Below are 20513 nucleotides of genomic sequence, written 5' to 3'. Positions count from 1 at the left end.
CCAGCAGATGAAAGCAAGAGCAGGATCTGGGACAATATGTGCACATACAGGACAATATTCCTGGTGCTTGGGGCCAGAATGCAGGCCTCAGAATTAGAGAACCCAGGTTCCAACCCTGCGGTCACCACTTCCAGCTGTGATCTTACAGCACGCTGCCCCTACCTTCCTGAGCTTCTGGTTCCTCATCTGCTCCATGGGAATGACAACAACAGCCATCTCCTGGGGTCTTTCTATAGATGATGTGCCCTGAGGACAGGTGTTAATGTTTTTCTTCTCAAGTTCAAAGGCATTTAAAGGGAGACATTTATAGGGTGGCCTTAGAGAGCTGGCTCATGTCTCATTTCCAAGACCTATAGACAAGTCATCCCCACTTGTACCCTGCAGTTCAGAAACAAGACCAAACTCCTCACCTCAAAGTGGTGGGGAAAGCAGACATTATTTTTAAACCCTTCACGCACTTATTAGAGTTCGTAGTGAAGTGTTTCTGAGAGGGAAACCTTTTGGTATAATGGTTACAAGCCCAGACCCCGGCACTAGATTGTTTAGGTTCAAATCTCAACCCTATATCTTATTTAACCTCCTGATGATTCAGCTTTCTCATCTGTAAAATGGGAATTATACAAATGCCAACTCCATCTTGTAAATGGAGTTATCGTGATAACTAAATGAGGTAAAGTATTGGTCATTGTCTGGCCCATAGTAACTGCTGTAAAAGAGTTGTTAAATAAATGAACAAATACATGGTAAGCACTCAACAAATACCAGCTGTTAATGTCTGTATATTACTATCTCAGTGGTCAGCAAACTATGACCCACAGGACAAATCTTGCCCTCTACCTGTTTGTATAAAGTTTTACTGCAACATATCCATGTCAATTCATTTACGTACCCTCTAAGGCTACTTTCCTGCTATGACAGCAAAGTTGAATGGATGAGACAGATACCCTATGGCCCACAAAGCCTAAAATATATACCATCTAGCCCTTAAGAAAATGTTTGCAAACCTCTGGTCTATGTCATTGACCAGACTCTGAGCTATTTCAGGATAAGAATTGGGCTTTGTTCTTATTCACAATTTTATTTCCACCATCAAGCACAGACCCAAGCAGTGCATGGTCTATAAATATTAGCTGAAATAATGAATAACTGAAACCCTACTTTACACATCAGGACGTGAGCAACAATAGCTAACATTATTACACACTTGCCATATGTTGCATACCATGCCAAGGGCTTCGTTCTGTTAAGCCATTTAATCCTCACATCAAGTCTCAGACCCAGGTACTATTGCCATCCCAATTTTAGACAGGAGGAAACTGAAGTGGAGAAGTTAGAAAACTGTTCTGAGTGACATGACTGACATATGACCCCTGGTTTTCTTACTCAAAATCCTATGTTAAGCCCAGCCTGTGTGACTCAGTGGTTGAGCGTCGACCCATGAACCAAAAGGTCACTGGTTCAATTCCCAGCCAGGGCACATGCCCAGATTACAGGCTTGATCCCCATTAGGGGATGTGCAGGAGGCAGTTGATAGATGTTTCTTTCTCATGGATGTTTCTATCTCTTTATCCCTCTCCTTTCCCCTCTAAAATCAATAAAAACATTTACTGATTATGTTAATACATCACTCATCAAGGAAGAGTTTAACAATTTGAAAAAACAACAGTTCATAAATTTCCTCTGGCTGTATCCTTCAAACTATATTTCACATTCTTTTTATCCCTGTGTTCCTTGATTAAAGACACCAGGATCAATAATCCTATAAAAATCTGCCCTATCTAACTCAGGCCTGTAGGTTTGAATTGGGCCTACACACCAGCAAACTTACCAGTTGCAAAAAATACAAGCTCACCATCATTTGTCTTTTCCAACTACAAGATACAAATTGACAAAAGACTGGTTTGACTTTTTCTGCAGTGGTTCGGATACCAATTATTTGACTAACCAGATGCATTAGTTGGTCAATTCTAGACTATCATAATAGTTACTGAGTTGGGGCCTATCTAGGCTATCATAATAGTTACTGAGTTGGGGCCTATCTAGGCTATCATAATAGTTACTGAGTTGGGGCAAACTAAGAGAGTGAATGTCTGACATTTAGAAGTCAAAGTAAGCATTTATTTTGATAAGTAATTTAAGGACTTTTTACTTTTGGCTCATATGTTTAACACAGATCTTGTCTGTAGGTGGTTTTGCCACCTGCACTGGGCCTAGATTATGCTTCTCCCAGGGCTTGCTCATCCCAACCTGCTCCTCAGATCTCACCTCTTGCTCAAAAAACTACATTCCCTTCCTTTCCTAGCACTGCCATTTGGCTCAGCCTCCTCACAAAAACAGACCAAATTCTAGAGTTACTTTTATAAGAAAGTTACCAAGGAGTTCCACCTAATTAGCCTTAAACTGTGATTTGGTTAACTTGTTATTGCAGCATAACCTAGCATTAGCCTGACTAAATCCATTATCATTTCACTTTCCACTCTACCAAGAATTAGAGAATCTCTCTGACCTCAATTATCACCTTGAGGCAAACTGGAATATGCTGTGTCATGTTGAGTAATTGTCCTCTGAGATATTAGCATGGTGAGTGCAAAGAGTCACTTTATGTCCCAGTAACAAGTTACTTAGAGAGAAGTTCACCCCTTAAATTAGGTTGAGTTTCCCCAGAAGCAGGCCTGAGGCAGGGATACAAATGAATTCATTCATTTGGGAAACAATGACAATGGAGTGGAAAAATGAGATGGGGATAGGAAGGAAGTCAATTAAAGGTGCATTCTGGAGCAAGTTACTGCTGTAGGCAGCTGCAGGTCAAGTTCACTGACGAGCTCTGAGAGATAGAGAGCACGCCTCGGACTATCCCAACCAAGATGCAGGGGAGCTAGAGCACTTACTCACCAACTCTTCATCTGCCATTAACTGCCTGGAGGGGAGGGGAGGGGAGTGGAGGGGAGAGAAGACATTCAACAACAACAAAACCCCTCAGGCAGAGAGCCACAGGTGTGCACGGGTAGTCACAGGTATTCTGTGTGTATAAGTTAGTGCCAAGAGTATATGTGTGAGGCATAGACCATGTCAGCAACACCCTCTCTATCCAATTTATGCCACTGCCAAACTCAAACCTGTGCCAACAACTTCATAAAGTCTCCTTCACCAGCGGTGGTTTTTTTTCAGGCAGGATGTATTGCATCCCTCTCTTTAAAATGACCTCAACAACTTGAATTCCATATCACAAATACAGAAAGTAGCTGGAAAGGTAATAAATCCCCATCTGGCATCTACACATCCATTTAGTACTGCCCACCTCATTTCTCAGCCGGCAGCATGCGTGGTAGGTTGAAAACCCCAGTGTCCTGGCTATTCATGAAATGCCTCAGAACTAATCCTGGGAGTCCAGATTTCTTGGCATAACGTGGCCTTCAGCAGAGCTGAGGCACCCTGAGGAGGCGCCAGGTCTTGGGAGCAGCGTGTGCATAATTAACAGCGCTGCATTTTGTTTTGAACAACAAGCCTCCGTTTCCGTAATGAACTGCTGAATCCGGGACATTCTCCCCAGGGAGACGCGATTAAGTCTGTCACCCTTATTATTACTGTGGGGGCGACTCCTTCCCATTAAAATGACCTAATTGCTGCTGTGCACCCACAGGCCACTGCAATTACTCGCTGAGTCTTTGTGGGCTGAAAAGGCAAAGTGGAGATAGCTTTACCTGTCTTTCCTGCTTCTGAGTAAATTTCGGAAGGTTCTGGAGACATATGGGAGTTGAGTCATAGGTCTCTTTTCAGCTTAGCAATGATATGTAGGATTGGGAGACAGAGGGGGTGCCGGTTATATGGAAATATCAGCACCAGCTTTAGTTTTAATGAGACCAACCTTTGAACTCCAGTAACTCCTCAAGCTCAGCAAACCAGCCACGGATGGCACAGAAGTATCATTTTTTGGTTTTGGTTTTGTTTTGTGTTTTACAATGTGGATATTCACGGTGACACTGGAATGGCTTGTGTATTTTTCGCTAGATAATTACAACAAAAATTTGAGTACTTGCAAGTGTAAGGGCAGGCATGTGTGATTCAGCACCAGTGCTAAGAATTACCATCCATTCGCGAGGCTGGGCCAGCCCATACTGGAGAGCCATATGGATGACATTACCATACAGGCACTAATATACAGTTTAATTCTAGATAAAACGACCTCATTTTTTAAAAAAACATGAGGGGATATCGTTAAACGATCTAATTATGTGGAAATGGGTCAGTTCGTTTCACTGTGTCGCCTACAGAAAGGAAGATTCCGTGGGGAACGAGGACATGATGGATCAGCCCTTACCAGGCAGAGAAGGCAGCCAAGAGTCCGGACCACGTGGGCTACGCTTCCGTGACAGCTTTGGATTATTAAGAAAACAATTGCCAAGACATAAACTAATATTCAGAAGCTGTTGCCAGGTAATATGTTGTCTCTCCAATGGTTAGAGCAGCCCATGAAGAGCTCCCCTGACAGGCCTCTGTTCCCCAGCGCTGATTTACGGAGCTTCACTCCCAGGCAGCAGCAGTTAAGCTTAATTTATAGTGAGCAGGGCTAACCAAGGAAGTGGAGTCAGCAACTGCAAGCAGCAGAGTAGACGATGGACTCGCCTGTTCGTGTAAATAAATCTTCCTCTATTTTATGCATTTCTGGGCATCACAAAGACAACCAGCTTCCCAGCTACTTATGAGTACTCTGCCCCTCTATCAAAATGACATTAACCATCCAAATCCTGTGACGGAATGCCGCCTGTCCTTGGTGAAAGGGGGATCTGAGATGTCACCTAGCCCCATTTTTCGGCAAACTGCGGCTCAGCAAACCGCGGCTCGCGAGCCACATGCGGCTCTTTGGCCCCTTGAGTGTGGCTCTTCCACAAAATACCAATTTCTGTGCATGGGCCATGAAGTTTCAATCGCACTGTACGTGGAAGAGCCACACTCAAGGGGCCAAAGAGCCGCATGTGGCTCGAGAGCTGCAGTTTGCTGAGCCGTAGTTTGCCGACCACAGACCTAGCCCAATGCTTTGGGTTTACAAGTGGGAAAAGTGAAGCTCAACATGATCAAGTCGCCCACCCAAGATCACCCAGCTAGTTTGCAGCAGAGCAGTCCTAGAGCTCGGGGGGCCCTGCCTTTAGCGCAGGGCTCTTGCCTCCGCTTCCCATGGCACAGAACTCTGAATTTCGTGAGACCAAGCACGCCAGACCGGGTAACCTGTAACTTATATTGAGGCAGATCTCAAGCCACATCTTTTGGGTAACTTAGGTACCTCGGGAAGCTGTGTTCGTAATATCAGATCACCAGGCACCATTGTGCATAATGAATAAGTAACTTGCTAAGCAAAGTCACTGAGAAATAAACATCCATTGATCTTTTTCTCATCACAGTGATAACACACCAGGCTCCCAGGGAGAGAGTCTGGCAGTCCTCCAGGGAAAGAGAAGTCATTTTGAATTTCACCCGTTTGAGAACAGAGACAGGGCCCAAATGATCTGCAGACGTCTCTCCCGGTTCTAAGGTTGTATAAATTGAATTTATATATTTCAAGGTTGAATCCTGGTAGCATTCCTGTGCTATAACCTTATAAAAATTTTACCTTCTATCTGTCTAGCTCTTCACTGGTTACAAAGTGGGTTCACTTATATAAAGTCATTATCTTCTAATAACCCTTCGAGGTTAGAAAGGCAAGAATAATATTATTTGAACAATCCAGGAGGGAGAAAAGCATAAAGGTTAAGAATGACAAGTCAGAGAGACCTGGACCCCCGCCTCACCTCTGCTCCTCACTACCAGTGATCTGATTAACTTCCCTGAGCCGCGGGTTCTTCGTTAAAGTGTGCCTCGCTATAGCCAGATGTGATCAGAATCCTTCGTTAATGAAGCACTCTAGGTTCCCTGGGTACCATTCCAGCGTGCTTTCTATCCCCGACCCTACCACTACATTGTCTTCCTCCACCTGCCCCCCGCCCCCTGTATTCACCACGGCTTTTATGTTCTGTATTCTGATGCTTTGACATCTGACCCTGGAGAGCTGCCCCTCCCAAGGCTAGCCAATTCCTAGAGATAATAAACAACTCATTAAAGCGTGTACAAACCATCCAACCCAGAGCCCATTCCCCCAACCACCTCCTTCACAGGACTCTCACACTCCAGACCACCAGCCTCCTGTCCTAATCAGCCCAGGGCCAGGAACCAGAAAACTAGGGACAGCTCCTCGGCCTCAGAGCTCACTGAAATTATTGCAACTAGCCAACCCTAACCCTGCTCACCCTGCATCTCAGAAACCACAATAAAGGCTCTCACTGCAGTTCCTTCCTTTTCCTCCGCCCCTGAGGGACTCTGCTGCTTCCTCCTGTGCCCCTCTCCACCCGGGGGCATGGCATACCGCCTCCCCCTGGGAACCGTAACACCCTTCTTTCAATGGCAATCGTCTCTTGGTCTGTTGGCCTCACTATACCTCCAATTTTCTAACAATACACTATATTCTAGGGCCCCCTCACCATCCTTTGTCCACTCCAGCACCAGCATAGGAGAGATCCCATAACAGATATTCAATGTGTTGTCCCTTAATCTTATGTGTCAACTTGGCTGGACCAAAGTGCCCAGGTATCTAGTTAAATATTATTCTGGATGTGTTTGTAAAAGTGTTTTAGGGTGAGACTGACATGAAAATCAGTGAACTCTGAGTGAAAGCAGATTGCCCTCCATAATGTGGGTGGGCCTCATCCAATCAGTTGAAGGCCTTAGGTCAGTGGTCGGCAAACTGCGGCTCTTTGGCCCCTTGAGTGTGGCCACGAAGTTTCAATCACACTGTACGTGCGCGCCCGCACGTGGTATTTTGTGGAAGAGCCGCACTGAAGGGGCCGCAGTTTGCCGACCACTGCCTTAGGTGAACGGAACAAGACTGACCTGCCCAGAGGAAGAAGAAATTTTGCCAGAAGACCAAACTGCAACTCTACCCAGAACTTCCTGCCACCCTACAGATGGTGGACTTGAAGCCTCCAAATCAGGTGAGCCACTTCAAAATAAATAAATAAACACACACACACACATACACACACACCTACCTGTTTATTGTCTCTCTGGAAAATGCTAATACAGTGACGGTGAAATTTTAAATTTATAAAAATCACATCTACTGTGAACAAGAATGCTCACAGCATCACTCTTCACAATAGGCAGAAACAACTCGAACAGCCATTCACGGTGGTTTGTATTAAATAAATTAGAGTACCAGTATAGTCACTGACATACTGTACGGTGAAGAAAATAAACGAACTACAGCTACACTCAACGTGGACAAGTCTTACGAGCATATTTCTGAGTGAGGCTAAACTCATCAGTGGTACCAGAAGTCAGGGCAGGGTCACCGTAGGAGGAGGAACGGGGTGGTGGGGACCCAGGGCACTCGTGGAGTGCTCCTGGCAATGTTCTGTTTCTCGACCTGGGGGGTTGGTGACACGGGTGAACCAATTAGTGACAAGTTGACTGGGCTGTACATGGATGGTCTGTGCCTTCCCCTGTATATATGTGACCTTCACAAAGGTTACAAAGATAGGAAAATAAGTACAAATTATTTTTATAGTAATTCATTATTCTAATTGCAACCCACCGCCAAGATTGTCGTGGGTACTCAGATCCTGGAAACTCAGCAGTGCAGCAGAGAAATGTTAAGTCTGAAATGACCTTCTATTACTGAATGTGTTGTATGTTTTCAAACTGAATTTTGGAAAACATGCTATAGCATCAGACTCACATCTCCAGAAACACTGATGAAGTTCAGGCTTTTGAGCCCGAAAATCGCCCCGGCAGGTACGTCAAGGGCTCTTTCATTTCCACGGGCGCAGAGTCCCACAGAGAGCCTGGCGAAATAACCCTCTCAGCAAAGAGGTTTTTCAGAAGATGGAATTTCCCACTGTAATTATCTCAAGTGTCTCTGGGTGAGTTGAATAAATTAGACATGCACTCTGGACTGCACACCTCAAGAACTGCAAGTCATTCCCTGAACTTGAAAAAAATAAAAAAATTAAAAATGTCAAAGAAAAGCTAGAAAACTGTGGCGTTGCCGGACAATGACAGCAAACACTTAGATGTGGAGCTTGAGGGCAGGGGAGGCGTGTGTGCTGTGTTTTTTGGTAACTGTGTGGAGCAGTGGCGTGGCTCAGGGGCCTTTGGGAACGTGGCACCGGCTGTCACTGGCGAAGGCGGAAGCACCAGCTGAGGATCGGCCGGTCTCCACCGCTCTTTCTTCAGGCCGTGCCGCCGTCTGTACAGCATGGGGTCTGCTTAGCACATACAGCAGCCAACGCTGGCCAATGTCCTGGGGATACAGTGCTTAACCTGCCCTCGCACCCAACCCCCTCCAGCTGCCTCCCTGCTTCTCCTGCACACGCCCTGTGCTAGAGCCGGTCCGCACTCTGGGAGTCACAGGAGCGCGCGAGGGTCCTGAACTCACACCTCGGGATGCCCCGCGCCGTACTCGGAGAACCAGAAGGATGTGACAAACTCCTGCTCACCCCTCAAGACCCGGCTTTTCTTCCAAAGACTGTCCCGACTCCTCACCCCACCCAGGCCATGCGGGGCGCCCCCCGTGCAGGCCCTCCTCCTGGTGGCACTGACTGGATCCGCGTGACCCGTCAGCCTCCCTGTTGCACACTGAGCACCTTGAAAGCAGAGACTGTGGCTTTCGGTTCCAGATTCCCAGCATCTCTTTCCCTCCCATCCTCTCCCTCCACCACCAGTCTCTCACCCTCCCCGCACCCTGCACCCCCGTCCTTCACCCTCACCCAGTACCCCCCCTCCCTCTCTCTCTCCCTCTCTCCATCCCCCTTCCCTTCGGTGTCCTCCATGTCACTGATTTGAAAGAATACATGCACCCCTATATTCACTGCAGTGTTATTTACACTGCCAAGGCCTGGAAGCAACCCCAAGTGCCCATCTGCAGACGAGTGGATAAAAAAGCTGTGGAACATTTACACTCGGAATACTACTCGGCCATAAAAAAAAAGAAGAAGAAGGAAATCTTACCTTTGCAACAGCATTGATGACCTGGAGAGTATTATGTAAAGTAAAATAAGACAGAGAAAGATAAATACCATATGACTTCACTTATATGTAGAATCTAATGACCAAAATAAACTAACAAACAAAATAGAAACAGACTCATAGATACAGAAAACAGACTGACAGCTGTCAGGGGAGGGGAGTTGGAAGGCTGGTGAAAAAGGTAAAGGATTTAAAAAAAAAAAAAAAAAGCACCTCCTAGACAACAGGATGGTGATTAAAAGAAGAGCTCCTCCTCTCATATCACATCCCTACACGTCACCCAGGCAGAGTAACTGGAATTCAGTGGTTCCCATTTTTCAGTCAAGCACTAGTCCCAGACACAATGCTTTACTGCAGCCGGCCATGGCGTGCTCAGCTGCTGGGACCCTCCCACCCTACCGGCAGCCCCCTCCTCTGATTCTTCCCTGGACCGGTTTCCACCAGAAATCCCAAGTGCCTGGCCTAGGAGGTCCCTGAATGAATGAACCAGCCCTGGATTCCACCTGCCAACCCTGGCCAATCCAAGAGATAAAGCCCAAAACAATTAAAGAAGCTCCCTTCTGAACTCGTCTTGACTACACATCTGACCCAGGATCCGATCAAAGGGGACAAGATCATTAGGAACCAAATCCGAACAAATGGGGATGCTGACAGCAGATGTAAAAAGCAACACGGAGCCCTTCTTCTGAGTATTACATCACTTCTCACATAGCGCCTTTGGAAACGGCCTCTGATGACAGAACAGGCATCCGACGCACCACATGAAACCGAATAAAACATCAGCACTGGGCAAGCGTGGTCCATCATGCATTTTTTAAAACCACAGTGTGCAGAGAACAGAGAATTGGCTGCAATCAGGCTTTTTTTTTTCTTTAAGCTGGATGAAGCCTTCATCTTTCAACTCACCTCTGAGCTTTCAGATCCAAAAGCCAGGCAGGAGCACAGCTAAACCTGCAATGTGTGCTCCGACTCCAGTCCTTTCTGATGTGCCTGCTCGACTTGCCAGTTCTGATCTTGGATGCGTCAGAGTCAGTGCCGCCCCCTGCCTCAGTTTCCACATTTGCACCGCTGGGACAATATGCACCGCGGGTCTCAGGAGTCATGGGACACATTCAAGAACTATCCTATCAAGCACTGTATGCTCCTCAGCTCAAACACAGTCAGAGGATTCATGAACCTGCGCAAGTCATCTAAGGTTAAGTCTCATTCTTCTTGTCTGTAAAATGGGAATGAGTGATCCTGCCTCCCATGGTGACTGAGGAGTAAATGAAAACAAGTCCGTGAACTGCCTCACCCAAGGCAGTGCCTGGATTTTACCAGATGTTTCAAAAATATTAGCTCTCTGTGTTTGGAAATCAAAATAGAGAGACCCAGAACTTCCCATTCCATTGCTGCATTTCCACACAGATGCACACACTTAATGCCTTTAAGAGGCAGCCTCCACAGGTTGGAAAGCTGGGCGTTCAGTATAGACCCTGCACCTGCGGTTCCGCCTCCCATACCGTCCGCGTGGTTTCTAAAACCAGACCTCAGATGCTGCGAGTCCCATTAGTCAAAGAAGTCGTGGGAGACGTTGACAGGAGGGTTACAGAGGAGCAAAGAAGCAACAGAAAACAGCAACAAGACAGACAACTGAATAAAATTATGTAAAGAAAAAAAGCATTCAAGAAAAATAGGAGGAGGGAGGAGGGATGTGGGGAGATAATTCTCATTGTTATTGCTTCCATGAGTCAGCATTTTCTACCAACATGGCAGGTAACTGAGCTCCTCACCCCAGTTTGGTCGCACACTGGCCTGTCTTTACAGCACAGGTCAAACCATGAACGAATGGCAACAGATGATATCACAACAGATGATATCACAACAGGCCTTGGAAAGCTTGTCAGCACACACAGAAACCCATGGTGCTTGTTCCCAACAGAATGGTAGGGAGATTCCGTGACACTAGGTACACACTTACACTGAGGGTTGGAGAAAGAGATAAAGGGACCAGGGCGTGTTCCTGTCTTGATTTCGGTCCCCGAGAATCAGAGCCTGAGCTTTGGTTTGGTGGCAGGTATTTTATTGGGAAGATGACCCAAGAAAACCTGGTGAGGAGGTGGGGAGAGGGAGACAGGAAGGAAACGCTAATGTCAGGGTGCACCACTGAAGCCGCTGGAGGCCGTGGGTGCTCGATTTCCCCCCTCCACCGAGAAACGTAGAGCACCTTCCAGAAATGCCCCTGAGAGATGAGAGTGTACAGTGTCTACCCACAGGCCCTCCTCCCACTGGTGCGGGCTGTCCCTGAGGGAGTTACTCTCCGAAGTTCCTGGGCTGGAGAAAGCCCCGAGCAGAAAGCCAACTCCGGTAAAACACTGCCAGTGGCAAGCAGGTCTGAGGGTTCCTGAACTGCGGTCGGGCCGCAGCAAACACCAGAGGGGGGCCCGGAGTGCAAACACAGGAGAGCTGGGCGTTTGCTACAGCTCCAAAGGCAAACTGCAAATTAAATAACTTCAACCTTGACACCTTGTTTCCCTCCTCCTGTTACACGTTCCCCATCACCCTGGGTCCGCCAGTGTCAAACCCTGGCATGATGCTGCAAATAACACTGTAGTTAGCTGTGCCCTCCCACCCCCGCCCTATCTCCCAAGGCATCTGCCCAGTAAAGGAGTCATGTTGGACTCGGTCCTCAGGCCCCTCAGACCAGAACTCCGAGTGGGATGAACAGGAAGGACCGCAAATCCAGGCCACTCTCCCTCCAAACTCTTCCCCCTCCCAAGGACTCCTTCCCAGCGTGCAAGCTCACCTCGCCGAAAGATGGACTCGCGGACTTGGCACTTCAGGTGGGGCAGATTTACAGGCCTGGCTCAGGGCACAGTGACCCTGTGCCACTGCAGGTGGGACAGGCTTCCGTCGTGACTGAGCAGTCAGAGCAACGGCAGACACGTATGCCTGAGCCCCACCTCGGCGCCTGCCACGCAGCAGGGAGGTTGCTGGCTGCTGAAGACAGCCCGCCTTCACCTGGTGCAAAGAGCTGATCTTTTAAGCCAGTGGTTCTCAACCTTGGCTGCTCATTAGAATGACCTGGGAATCTTTTTAAAATCCTGATTTCTGGGCCTCATCCTCCGGAAATTCTGTTTCTTTGTTATGGGGTCTGGCCACAACATTAGTAACAAAGAAACAGAATTTCCGGAGGATGAGGCCCAGAAATCAGGATTTTAAAAAGATTCCCAGGTCATTCTAATGTGCAGCCAGGGCTGAGAACCACTGCCCCAGGAGTATCTGATACCCGCCAAAGTTGAAGAACCTGGGCCAGGGTGTCTCAAATTTAATGTGCATATGACTCACCTGGGGGCTTTTTCAGCTAAGGCTGGTTCAGCAGGCCTGCCGCAGGGCTCAGTCTGCATTTCTCACGGGCTCCCAGGTGATGCTGGTACAGCTGGGCCACAGGCCGACGCTGAGGGGCCAGGTCTACGACACAGAACGTAGGGCCTCGCGATGGCTGAGCCCGGTCTCCTCAGGAGGTGCTTTTCTACGTGCTCCTCTTCCTTGGTCTCTTGATGCCCCCGGTGCATGTGGCCACCAGTGACTTTCTGAGCGCAGGGACAGAAAAAGAAAGTCTTGCTAGGTCGCCGCCTTCTTTGGAAATTTAGTAACATTTTATTTAACCCAATGTATTCAAAATATCATCATTTCGACATGTAATCAATACAAAAGTTATTAATGAGGTTTGTTTACATCCATTTTATTTCCTGGTATTAAGACTTAGAAATCCAGCTCTGACCGGTTTGGCTCAGTGGATAGAGTGTCGGCCTGCGGACTCAAGGGTCCCGGGTTCGATTCCAGTCAAGGGCATGTACCTTGGTTGTGGGCACATCTCCAGTGGGGAGTGTGCAGGAGGCAGCTGATCGATGTTTCTCTCTCATCGATGTTTCTAACTCCCTATCCCTCTCCCTTCCTCTTTGTAAAAAATCAAGAAAATATATTTTTAAAAAAAGACTTAGAAATCCAGTGTGACTTTAACGGCCTGTCACATTGCAAATAGCCACGTGTGGCTGGGGGCCACTCTACTGGATGACCGCCGCCTGCTTCTACTCTGGCTTATATCGCAACCTGGAAGTCCTTTTTTTTAAATATATTTTATTGATTTTTTTATTTTTATTTTTTTTTACAGAGAGGAAGGGAGAGGGATAGAGAGTTAGAAACATCAATGAGAGAAAAACATTGATCAGCTGCCTCCTGCACACTCCCTACTGGGTATGTACCTGCTGCAACCAAGGTACATGCCCGTGACCAGAATCGAACCTGGGACCCTTGAGTCCTCAGGCCGACGCTCTATCCACTGAGCCAAACCGGTTAGGGCTCAACCTGGAAGTCCTTATCCTACAGCTGATGAGCTTCTTTTCAAGCATGCGCCTACTTCCTAAGCTAAACCTGGCATTAGAAGGCAGCACCCTCATCCAAAGAGAGGAAAAGTGCCAAGCACCACTGAAGGTTTTTTTTTCCTCTAGCTCTCCAGTAGCCACCTGGGAAATTGGGGGCGATCAATTGTCCCAATTTGCTTGATCCTGGTCGTTTTATTACTAAAAGGCCCACATCCCAGGAAATGCCTCAGTCCCAGGCAAACCAGGAGCGTTGGTTTCCCTTGAATGTCTGCTCCTGCACAGATCTCTCCCTGATCTAATGAGGACCTTTTCCATGGGTTGGGGAGCTCCTGGGTTCAGCCCAGGGAAGAACTAAACATCTGCTAAGCATCTGCACACAGGACTCACAGCACAGTCAGGCTCCAGGGCCCCTCCAGACCTCTGAGGCCCCAATATTATTAGTACAGCCTCTCTCACTCTCATCTGCTCTGGTTCTGATATTGACTCTGAACCCAAGTGTATCTCACTGGGTTTCATGGGAATTACAAGAATGTGAACGCACTTTGAAATCTGTAAGGAGTTAAGTAAATGTGTCTGCTGTTAGTATTTATTGAGCAAGTATTACCAGGTGTACCGGTTAATGATGCGGATTTTTTTCAATAGCTGGAGTTACACATATGTTGATATACATGCGATTTGATATGTATGTTATTTTGTTGTATTGACAATAAGCTTCAAAACTTCATATGTCAAATTTTCTGAAGGTGTTAACATCATAGATATTTTTATGCTTAAAAATGTCGAATTTCGTGCCCAAAAAAGAGCATTTGTGGGAAGTTTTAATTCATTACTTTATTTTGAAGAAAAACTTATTGTATACTTCGGGAAGCTTATGGTGAACATGCTCCATCTCAAGATACTTGTAAACGCTGGTTTAAACACTTTCAAAGTGGTGATTTCGATGTGAAAGACAAAAAACATCCAGATCAATTTGAACCACACTTTAATCATAAAACAACCAGAATGAGCCAGAAGACACGGCAAAGTAATTTTGCTTCATGATAACGCACCATCACACACTTCAAAAACAGTTAAAGACACGTTAAAAGATCTTGCCTGGGAAGTATGAACCCACCCGCTGTATTCACCAGACCTTGATCCTTCAGATTCCCACTTGTTCTGATTGATGGCACACACACTTTCTGAGCAGCGCTTCAAAACGTACGAAGAAGTGGAAAATTGGGTCTCTGAATGGTTTGCCTCAAAACAAGACAAGTTCTATTGGGACGGTATCCACAAATTACCTGAAAGATGGGGGAAATGTGTAGCTAGCGATGGACATTACTTTGAATGAAACACTTTTGATGTTTCTCTTGAAATTACCGTGTTTTCTTTGATTACAAAATCCACATTAACCAGTATACCTGGTATATGCCAACCCCTGGGCTAAGTAAGAGCTTTACATGCATCATAGGATTTAATCTTTACACCAACCCTGTGAGGCAGGGACTGTTACTGTCCCCATTTCACAGATGAGGAAACTAAAGTTCAGAGAGGTTCAGTCACTTGCCAATGGTCACACGGCGTATTAAGTCTCAGAGGTGTGATTTGAACCGAGAGCTCTGACTCCAAAGTCCACAAAAACAACAAAACAGAAGAGAAAGACCTGAGAGAGGGAAGACACCTAAGTGGCAAGGCGAATCTCCACAGTTCGAGAAAAATGCTCTAAACGTGACACCCTTGGCAAAAAAAAAAAAAGGCAACAAACGTTTTCAGAAGCATTTGGGACTAGAGTATATACATACTACCATTGCTGTTTTGAAACAGGTTTGGAGAAAGAATTTAAGAAACCTGTGAGACCTATTCATCCCTCTACCCCCAGCTCTTAGAAGGCGCGCTTGCTGGCCCTAGACAGTTTTGCTCAGTGGATAGAACATCGGCCTGCGGACTGAAGGGTCCCAGGTTTGATTCCTGCCAAGGACATATGCCCAGGCTGCGGGCTTGATCCCCAGTAGGGGGCGTGCAGGAGGCAGCCCATCAATGATTCTCTCTAATCATTGATGTTTCTATCTCTCTCTCCCTCTCCCTTCCTCTCTGAAATCAATAAAGATCTATTAAAAGAAGAAGGCGGTACACTTGCTGGTCCCTCTGCCTGGAACACTCTGGCCTCTGATTTTCAGGTAGATGGAGATCTCTTATCATCCAGGTCTCGGCTCAAATGCAATGTCCTCCTCAGAGGCTCCTTACTACCTTATCTAAACTTCCACTTCTCGCCTCACTGTACCCGACTGCCCTGCTTCAAGCTGGTTGTAATGCTCATCCAGGATCTGCCGTTACCTACTTACGTAGGTATCAGGTGTGTATGCTAATTTATCCCTTCCCCATAAACTCTTGGAGCAGGGACCTTGTCAGCCTTATTCATCCCCATGTCCTGGGGGGCATAGCACCGTGCCCAGCACAGGGCAGGCCCTCACACTTTTGTTGGTTGTTGAACAAACACAGTACCTGAAAAACTGTGGAATATAGCGTCAATGGAGGGGGGAAATTTCTATGTGATTTTTTCTTAAGTGACCTGCGATCAATACACAAAATCAGGCCTGGTGACAGAGTGAAGGAAAGCGACCAAGCCACAAGAGCTGCATTGAAACCGTCCCTTGCTAGGCTGAGTTCTCACTCTGCTTACAGACTGGAGTCTTTAGGTTTCAATGACCAAAAGCGTCAGTAACTCAGTTCCTTGGCTCTGCAGAAGTCAAAACCCAAGTCGGCCAAAGTCCAAACCAAAGTTAGAAACACTGTCCCTGATCCGGGTGTGTTTTGAATCATTTCCACAGACACTGGAAGAATTCCCAGCAGGGGCTTTCTAACTTCCAGCAATGATCTTAAGGTCTAGTTAGCATTTTAAATGTTACCTGTATAAATTAAAAACTGTTTACAGCTCACAACGTCATTTTTCGTGATGCATGACTTTGCCGCAGCTAGCCAAAGCTCACTTTTTGGAAAATCCCATTCTAAATGTTACCTGCTGGTTCAGGCCTGGCAAAATCGCCCTCTCGGTTCAAATATCCAGCTTCTCCTTTTCTTCTTCTTCGTGTTGGTAATCTCAGCTTCCTTCCTTGGAACAGGTCAAGTGTTGTGGGGTGTCCAACTTGGCAGGGAGGCTATGTGAAAACAGTTCTTTTGATTATGTAAGTTACTCAACACACTCTACTGCTGGTTTAAAGAAAGCAAATGGTCCTAACCAGTTTGGCTCAGTGGATAGAGCATCGGCCTGCGGACGGAAGGGTCCCAAGTTCCATTCCGGTCAAGGGCATGTACCTTGGTTGCAGGCACATCCCCAGTAGGGGGTGTGCAGGAGGAAGCTGATTGATGTTTCTCTCTCATCAATGTTTCTAACTCTCTATTCCTCTCCCTTCCTCTCTGTAAAAAATCAATAAAATATTTTTTTAAAAAAAAAAAAGGAAACAAATGGAAAAAAAAAGAAAACAATTGAAGATTTCTGAGTATAATTCTGTATCTGTCAAGCCCCACTCGTCACCATCTATCTTGGGGTACATAACACTACTTTCCCAGGGACTGAAGGAAGTCATGATATTTGGAGGTCAACTCTACTCCTGGTCATTTTTTACCAAAACCAATAATTTAAAAATAGCTCCCTTTGATGCATACTTTCTCTATATCACTAGCATTCGGCTCACTGACTTCATTTTGTTCCAGAATACAGAGGCATTTTATGCTTCTCTGATCAAAGGCAGCTGGGCTGTGAAGTTACTTGAATAGAGATTCCAAGCTTTGCTCCACTTCTTAAAGCTCTAGGACCTTAAGTCCCTCAGCCTGTCTGCCTCAGCCTTCTCGGGCCCAACCCAGCACAGGGAACAACGCAGTGTCACTGCCCTCAGTCTAGCTGAACACTCAGACTGACTGTGAGACAGCTGGAGGGTCAGTGACAAACCTCCACCTGGCACGGTGCCACGGTGACCTTCCTAAATTTCCTTCTTTTAACTCTAACGCATAGGTCAGCACGCGTTTTCTGTAAAGGGCCGTCTAGTGAAGGTTTTCATTTTGCTGGCCATATGTTCTCTGTCTCAGCCCCAGTAGCATGAACATAGCCACAGACAATACGGAAACACGTGGGCAAGGCTGTGTTCCAGTAGGACTGCTCTGGTCTCCAGCCCCGTCTCCGACCAACCTGCCCCTCCTCCCCCCACCCCCCTCCCCTCCACCCCCCACCCCCCTGCCCCACCTGCCTCAGCCATACAGGTCCTTCTGTCCATTTCTGAAACATTCCAAGCTTGTTCCCTTGGGGCCTTTCCCTTAGCTCTTTCCTTTTGTGGGCAGTTCTGTTCCCACATCAGCACATGCCTGGTTCCCTCTTGCCATCCATCTCTCAGGTTATTATCATAAACTCAGGGGGGTTTTGTGGTTTTGTTTTATTTTGTTTTGTGTGGGGGTTTTTTGTTTGTTTTTGCCTTGTCTCTAACATACTGCCTTTTTTTTTTTCAGTAAAGTTTTGTTTTGTTGGGGGTTTTTTCTCTGTCCATCACTATTTATCCCCCTTCTCCACCTCCCAAACCCCCTCCCCACCCCCCCCACCCCCGGCAACCACCACTGTTGTCCATGTCCATGACTTTTTTTCTTTCTTTTTTTCTTTTTGGTTCAATCCCTCCCCCTCTCCCCCCCCCCCCCCAAACCCCAACCCAGGCCTCCCATAGCTGGCAGTTTGCTCTCTATCTATGAGTCTCTCTATTTTGCTTGTTAGTTCATTTTGTTCATTAGATTCCACATATGAGTGAAATCATATGGTGCTTGTCTTTCTCTGACTGGCTTATTTCACTTAGCATGATGCTCTGAGAGAGGATTTTCTGACCTCCAATCGGTCAGCCACTGTTTCACATATACCCCTGCTGTATTTTCTCACGGTACTCAGCACCCTCTGACAGGTGGTACCAACAGCTCAGTTCCCACAGTCATGGGTGTGGATACAGACCACTGATATCTTCTCAATCTCATGTGTAAAGTACAGTAAACTCTTATCTATTTCTTTGGTTTTTCATTATTGTTATTAATTGTGGCAAAATTCACATAACAAAATTTATCATCTTAACCACTTTTAGTATACACTTCTCTGAGGTGAAATATATTCACATTGTTGCATTCACTTCACCACCATCCATTCACATCACCACCATCCATTTCCAGAACTCTTCATCTTGCAAAACTAAACCTCTGTACCCATTAAACAACTCCCCATTCCTCTCTCCCCCTCCCAGGTCCTGCCAATATCTTATCAATTTTTTACATTAAAGCTTACCAGGCAAGCCTGGCTGGTATTGCTCAGTGGTTGAGTGTCGATCAATGAACCAGGAGGTCACGGTTCAATTCCCAATCAGGGCACATGCCTGGGTTGTAGATTTGATCCCCAGTGGGGGGTGTGCAGGAGGCTCCCGATCAATGATTCTCTCTCATCATTGATGTTTCTATCTCTCTCTCCCTTTCCCTTCCTCTCTGAAATCAACAAATATATAAATGTATATTTTTAACTTACCAGGAAAATTAGTTTAAGGAAATCTCAATGTATTCTGAATAATTTCACAACTGAATTTCTACCTATGAACCTGTGTAGAGATTCTGGAACCACTATTGTGACCTGATATTTTCTCAGCTACTTTTCCGTTGTTCTTTTCTCTCCCTCTACAGTGTAAGTTCCATGAGACCAGGAGCCTCCACTTTTTCCTCGTGGGACGGCAAATACATAGCACAGAGCAGGAGCTCAGCAAATGCCGTTCGAATGAGTGAACAAAGGCTGGAACGACTGCCTTTGTGGGTGGGTTCCACCCTGAGCTGGGCTTGGCAAAGGCGTTGGATACATACGTGAAGAAGAGAAGGGTTTCTTTTCCGGCTGGAACCATGGAGGGTGCAGAAGAGAAGAAGAAGAAGAAGTTCCTGCGGTGCCAGAAACCCTCAAGAAGAAGCGCAGGAACTCGCGGAGCTGAAGATCAAGCGCCTGAGGAAGAAGTTTGCCCAAAAGATGCTTCGAAAGGCGAGGAGGAAGCTCATCTACGAAAAAGCCAAGCACTACCACAAGGAGCACAGGCAGATGTACCGGACGGAGATCCGAATGGCCAGGATGGCGAGAAAAGCGGGCCACTTCTACGTCCCCGCCGAGCCCAAGTGGGCATTTGTCACCAGGATCAGAGGTATCAATGGTGTGAGCCCAAAGGTCCGGAAGGTGCTGCAGCTTCTTCGCCTTCGCCAGATCTTCAACGGCACCTTCGTTAAGCTCAACGAGGCTTCCATTAACATGCTGAGGACTGTGGAGCCATACATTGCTTGGGGGTACCCAAACCTGAAGTCAGTGAATGAATTGATCTACAAGCGTGGTTATGGCAAAATCAACAAAAAACGAATTGCCCTGACAGATAACTCACTGATTGCTCGATCTCTTGGTAAATATGGCATCATCTGCATGGAAGATCTGATTCATGAGATCTACACTGTTGGAAAGCGCTTCAAAGAAGTGAACAACTTCCTGTGGCCCTTTAAGTTATCTTCTCCACGTGGTGGGATGAAGAAGAAGACCACCCATTTTGTAGAAGGTGGAGATGCTGGGAACAGGGAAGACCAGATCAATAGGCTTATTAGAAGGATGAATTAAGGTATCTACCATGCTTATTTTTGTAAATCTGGTCAGTTAATAAACTGAGTCTTCAAAATTGAAGCAAAAAAAAAAAAAAAAAAAAGAGAAGGGATTTCAGTTCGGGATAACAGCAGGAAACATAAGCTCCTGGAGGCCTGGGTAGTATCTAAACTGCATCAGCAGGGCCAAGTACCAGCAGGTAAAGGAGGAAAGAAAGGAGAGAGGAGAAGGAGGCGGCAGGCAGGTAGGAGTGCAGGTAGAAGGGAGAGTGAGAATCTGCTGGAATTTCTGCAGAGACTCTGCATTTGAGAGTCTCGGAAAGAAGGGGCTAAAGAATTAGGGAGTAAATTGTTAAAGGTCTAGGATGCGTGGTCCTATGAGCCTCTGGTTCTTGACCAGAAATGCATAATGTCAGCTGGTGCAGCCTTTTGAATATCGGGGGGTATCACATCCCTCACAAAAACTTTATTTTCAAAACTTCA

At 46.5% G+C, this 20513-nt stretch overlaps 1 long non-coding RNA gene and 1 pseudogene across 1 annotated transcript in view; one reads left to right on the top strand and one right to left on the bottom strand.

The window, feature by feature from the left end:
* LOC118668017 overlaps window positions 1–16636 on the bottom strand; it is a 157857-nt gene extending 141221 nt beyond the window's left edge. Inside the window, exons 1-2 of the long non-coding RNA XR_004971481.1 lie at window positions 16417–16636; window positions 12382–12626 (exon numbers count right to left, since the gene is read on the bottom strand). This is a non-coding gene — a long non-coding RNA (uncharacterized LOC118668017). The remainder of the gene's footprint in view (window positions 1–12381; window positions 12627–16416) is intronic.
* A 2650-nt stretch (window positions 16637–19286) lies between these two features.
* LOC118668016 lies at window positions 19287–20115 on the top strand (annotated as a pseudogene).
* The last annotated feature ends 398 nt before the right edge of the window (window positions 20116–20513 follow it).

This window comes from Myotis myotis, unplaced genomic scaffold (genome assembly GCF_014108235.1).
Source record: "Myotis myotis isolate mMyoMyo1 unplaced genomic scaffold, mMyoMyo1.p scaffold_m19_p_13, whole genome shotgun sequence".
Lineage (NCBI taxonomy): Eukaryota > Metazoa > Chordata > Mammalia > Chiroptera > Vespertilionidae > Myotis > Myotis myotis.
This window is presented reverse-complemented; position numbering and strand designations above follow the sequence as displayed.